This window comes from Cavia porcellus, unplaced genomic scaffold (genome assembly GCF_034190915.1).
Source record: "Cavia porcellus strain 051 isolate PalLab524CR breed Dunkin Hartley unplaced genomic scaffold, mCavPor4.1 scaffold_25, whole genome shotgun sequence".
Lineage (NCBI taxonomy): Eukaryota > Metazoa > Chordata > Mammalia > Rodentia > Caviidae > Cavia > Cavia porcellus.
The window spans coordinates 42635165-42640578 of record NW_026947508.1 but is presented as its reverse complement, the minus strand read 5'-3'; the positions used below and the strand labels follow the sequence as shown (position 1 = coordinate 42640578).

At 39.6% G+C, this 5414-nt stretch overlaps 1 protein-coding gene across 27 annotated transcripts in view; it reads right to left on the bottom strand.

Moving 5' to 3' along the window:
* Positions 1-5414, bottom strand: part of LOC100722197 (sodium/glucose cotransporter 4) — a 239976-nt gene that overhangs the window by 195779 nt on the left and 38783 nt on the right. The gene's annotated exons all lie outside the window — the stretch shown is intronic.

Genomic DNA, 5414 nt, shown 5'->3' with positions numbered 1-5414 from the left:
CTAGTGAGATAGGATAGAAGAAAAAAAAGTAAGCATAAAAAAGAGAAAGGAAAATCGTAATTTTAAAAATGAAAGCTGTGATTTCAGGACATAAACCCAGTTTATTCATGATTATTTTTTTTTCTTTCTCCCAGAACAAAGTAAGCCTGGGAAATTCCCTTTCACTCAAAAGTGAATTTAATCATTCCCTTTTAACTTGCAAACGGTCTTTTACCTATGAGTAAACTAATTTTTCATCTACAAATTAGGATTTTCAATATGAGTGGACCATTATTTTACTGCAAGTGGGTCATTCCACAAAACCAAGGCCACAGACTGACCTTATCACCTGTAAATTAGAACACACCCAAAACACACAAAGATTATCTAATAGCCATCCCGCAGCTCACCCACCAGACGAAGACCAAGTCTTCCACGACTTCCATCCTCCAAAATATATAAATAATCATATATGGTGGTGCACACCTGTAATCCCAGAACTCAAGAAGCTAAGGCAGGAGGATCATTGTGAGTTCAAGGTCAGTTTAGGATACATAGTGAGTTCAAGGACAGGCCTGACCTACGTAGTGAGACCTTGTTTCAAAACAAAAAAAAAAAATATTTAAATATTCTCAGCTCCAAACAGTGGGGCTCATTTCCCTGAGTCCTTATACTCCACTCTTGAATACATACTAAAATCCCTTCCGAATAAACCTTTGCCATCTGTTTTACTGACATGACCTGAAAACTTCATTTTCTACAATGGGAGTCAGTGAGCATATAAACTTACTCTACAAAAAATAGGTTAGATTCTTTATCTCAGTTTTAGGAATACCACACAGCCAGCCTGGGGACTCCTAGTCTGACCTGGTCATGGCAATACAATAAGGCCTTAGACATTTCAGAGGAAATGTTATCTGTTATGAGCTGAGCTATACTGACTGACATAAATGTTTTTCTAAAATGACAAAACAAGGGAGATTGTAAGGATTACCTGAAATCTTTAAATGAGCTGTGGTGTAACTAGGAAAGGCAGACTAGGTAAACTCATTATACAATGAATGTGCATTGGGTGATATATATTGCTTTGATAAGCCAACCTGATATTCCTTCCAGGACAGAAACACCTGTTCCCCATATTGCTGGGAGCACTTATAGTTACATTTTCCCAGCTGACTACCTTCATGGGAATTTTCCTCAGGCAGGCCAAGCCACTTCATCAAAATTCGTGCATCCTTTTCAGATACAAGGAAATTTTATCCCAGTGATCATTTCTTGGGGTTGTATAAAGTCCTGGCACTCTTGTCTCAGGCAGGACAACTCTTAAGGGGGCATCCTAACTTCTTGTAACTCCATTGTGTTATCATCCAGCTGGTGGGTTTCTCTCTCAACCCAGAAAAATATTACAAGGTAGATAATCAAGATAGAAATGAGCAAAAGCATTTATTGGAGAGCAAAAGCAGAAGGTTGCCAGTACCATGAGGGTATCCAAGAAAGTTGCCAAGGGGATATTTTGGCTAAGTGTTTTTCTATATAAAAATGACATCTTAAACCACTCTGGGCCAAGTTTAGCAGGAAATTTTGACTAGAAGTGAGCTTATACAAACTTGGGGTATGTAGCAAACATACTTTTGCAAAAATCATTAATCATAACTTTTCTAAAATGAGCAACACAAACAGAACAAAGGTACTCATCAGGGGATATGAATAAATGGTTGGTAGTTCTAGCTGTGTATCATCTTGTCATTACCACATTCCTGCACAGGTAGATTTCGCTAGTTTAATGCAGGACCCTAGTTCATCAGGCCACCGAAGCGCTGACCTTGGCCATTTTTCCCCATCTGCGGCCTAGCTTTTTGTTAGGTCCCAGCCCCAGGATTCATCTTATCCTGTACTTCACTGGATCATCCTAACTCTGTCTGGGTTTGGCTTTTCCTAGCTGGTGTCCTATCTGCTGAACTCCTTCTCCTAAGAGTATTTCCCCTGCCCTCATAGGCCAGCATCAGTCTGGAAACTTTTTCACCTTCACACAGGATCCTGCTCATTCTCAACTTTTTCTAATACACACCATGTTTTACTGGAACTGACTGTTTAAATCACTGGCGAGTTCCTCTTTTGAGGGAATCAATACCTAAGCCTTAAGGCAAATGAAACCTAGGCCAAAGCAGCATGTGCAGAGGGCTCTAGGTTCATCTTCTCCGATATTTTTGCTTCACATTGCAGTTTAAAATTCATCCAGCTAAATCTTATTTTTCTTACTTGACCATCGGTATTTAATTCTAAGTATATGTGCACAATTTTTGCATACAATTCTACATTTTAGATTAAGCTTTTCAAACACTTCATCTCAGACAAGTTTTATTATGTGATTCTCAGGAAGGAAAACTCCTAATTGTTTAACAAGTAGTTATTATTTGTGTAATTAGGTAAATTAAAAATGATCTAAAGAAATTGAGCAATATTCACAATTATGACTCAGAAGTTTCAGTATGTCAATTGTCTTCAATAAAAATTCTAGCAGGTTTATATATCTGAAAACCACTAAGCAATATTAACCTTTATATGGATGAAAAGAATAGTGAAGCCCTTTCCTCTGTGTGCCCAGCACGGGCAGGGAGAGCAAGAAGACCTGCATCTGCCTGCCAGGCTCCGCCACTGGAAGCCCTTTATTCCACGCACCCAGCATGCGCAGAGAGAGCCAGAAGATCTGCTTCTGCCTGCCCAGTACCACTACCAGGAGGCTCTTTCTTCTGTGTGCCCAGTGCAGGCTGCGGGAGACTGATAGATCCATTTCTGTCTGCTATGTGCTGCCGCCAAAAGGCAGCCTGAAGGCAGCCAACAGATCCACCTTCACCTTCAGGGAGCTGCCACTGGAAGGCTCCTTCTTGCAGGCAGCTAGTAGAAGCAAGGATATACAGCCAGGTAAGCCGTGTGCACACATAGGCCACCATTGGAAGCCCTTGGTTCCCTCAGGCAGCCACTAGAAGAATCAGACAAACACACCCCTGTGTGTCTGCCACCATTTTGGGAGTTCCAGTGTAGAAACACAGGCTGAGAGAAGTAGACCCACCTCCATGCACCCCTGATCATCAGGGAAGCGCCACAGTAGCTGCAGAGCTCTGGAGAAGCCTGCTTCATGCCCTGCTACCTCCCTGTAAATCTGGAATTAGAGAAACCCAGGTGCCTGTCTCATCTCCCTACACTGTCTAGGGGCAGCCAACGTGGGAAGTGCTGAGGGCTCCACAACCAGCTTGTTGGGAGGAACCCAGGAGAATGTCAAAACGAAGGAGCAAAAGGCAAACTCAGACCTCTAGCCCACACACAGTAAGTCTGGGAGAGACAATCATGGAAGAAAATGGAAGTCACACACCTGAAATCTCTGAGAGGATACCAACTGAAGAAAGGAAACAACTTCACGAGATTGTAAAAGCAGTCAAATCAGAAATAATGTCTCAGGTAAAAGAAGAAATCACAAACATACTGAAAGAATTGTTCAGCAGGTCTAAACAAGACATAGACCAAAAAAGAGGAGCATAGGAAAATGATGGAAACCTTGAATGAATGTAGAAACGAATTACAATGCATGCAACAGATTCAAAGAGAGATCCAGGAAATTAAGAAGTCAATTGAAAGCTGGCAAAACTGCTTGAAAGAGACTAAAGACAGACTTTCAAACCTTGAAGATAGGATTGCAGCTAGTGATCATGAAAAGAAAGATCTCTTAAAAATAACACAGAATAAGGAAATAACAACTCAATGGCTGCAAGATGATGCAAGGAAGCATAATTTATGTGTGATAGGCATCGGTGAAGTAGCAGGAGTCAACATAAATGAAATTAAAAGGATATTCACAGGAGTAATAGAAGAAAACTTCCCAAACATGGGAAATGAATCTGGCATTCAGGTAAGTGAGGTATATAGGACTCCAACTAGCCATAACCAAAGTCAATCTACACCCAGACATCTAATAATCAAGATTCCAGAAATTCAGCACAAGAACAGAACATTAAAAGCTGTTAGAGAAAAGAGACAGATCCCCTGTAAAGGAAAGCCAATTAGAATCACAGCAGACTTCTCAACACAAACCAACAAGTCAAGAAGAGTATGGAGTGAAGTGTTTCAAACCCTAAAAGAAAACAACTTCGAAGCCAGATTGATCTACCCAGAAAAACTACCTTTCAAAACTGATGGAAAAATAAGATACTTGCATGATAAAGAACAACTGAAGGAATTCATGATTACCAAACCAACCCTACATAGAGTTCTAAAGAATATTCTAGAGAGAGATAAAGATGACCATGGTTCCAAGAACAGCAGCAGAGGAGGATTGCCAAACAATACAGGCAATTGAATGAAGGGGAAAAGTGGAGGACCAGCAACAGGAAGACAGCATGGCAGAGACAAGCCAATGCATGCTGACTGTAACCATTAACGTAGATGGACTCAATTCAAAATTAAAAAAAAACACAGCAAGAGTGGATCAAGAAACAAGATCCAACACCAGGTTGTATACAAGAAACAGATTAACTTAAACAGATTAATTTAAACACATTTGAGGAAATTCATAGACTGAAAGTCAAAGGAGAGAAAATAATGTTCCATGCAACAGGAAACCAGAAAACAGCAGGGGTAATTTGCCCATCAATCACAGAATGGGTAAGAAAGATGTGGTATTTTCATACAGTGGAAAGCTATCCATTGGAAAGTAGAATAATCTCAATGTTTTTATAGGTAAGTGGATGTAACTGGAGGTCATGTTCATGGGTGAAACAATTTGAACTCATGCAATGTGAACACTAGCATAAAAAACAGAAGGCGTTAGTGGGATTCAAAAATACAATAGATACTATAAAACTGATAAAGGAGGAAACACCTAAAAGGAGAAGGTGGTGACCAATGTTAATTTCTTATTGTCTTGTCTTGAACTCTTGTAATGTTTTCACAATTTTGTTAGGTTTCATTCTGTTCTGTCTTTTTTTTTTTTTTGTCTTTTTCCTTTTTACCGGTACCAGGGATCGAACTCATGACCGCCTGCTTGCAAGGCAGGTGCTTATGCCGCTGAGCTAAATCCCCAGCCCCAATTCTGTTCTGTCTTGTTTTGTTAGATTTTACTTTGATGGTATCTGTTAATTTTACTTTGATGGTATCCACAAGCTATTTTGAATATAATGGGGTGTATTATGGTAATCATAGTTGGTTTTCTATTATCTTGTTTTGAAGTCCTATAATGCTTTCATTCTTTTAATTGGTTTTATTGTTTTGTTGGATTTTATTATGTATGATGGCATGAACAGCTGTTTTGAAGAAAATGAGACACTAGAGTAAACATTGTTCATTTCCTGTTATCTGGTTTTGACGTCCTGTAATGCTTTCATTCTTTTGTTCTGATTGGTTTTAGTCTGTTTTTCTATTATTTGATTTCACTGTGCATGAGG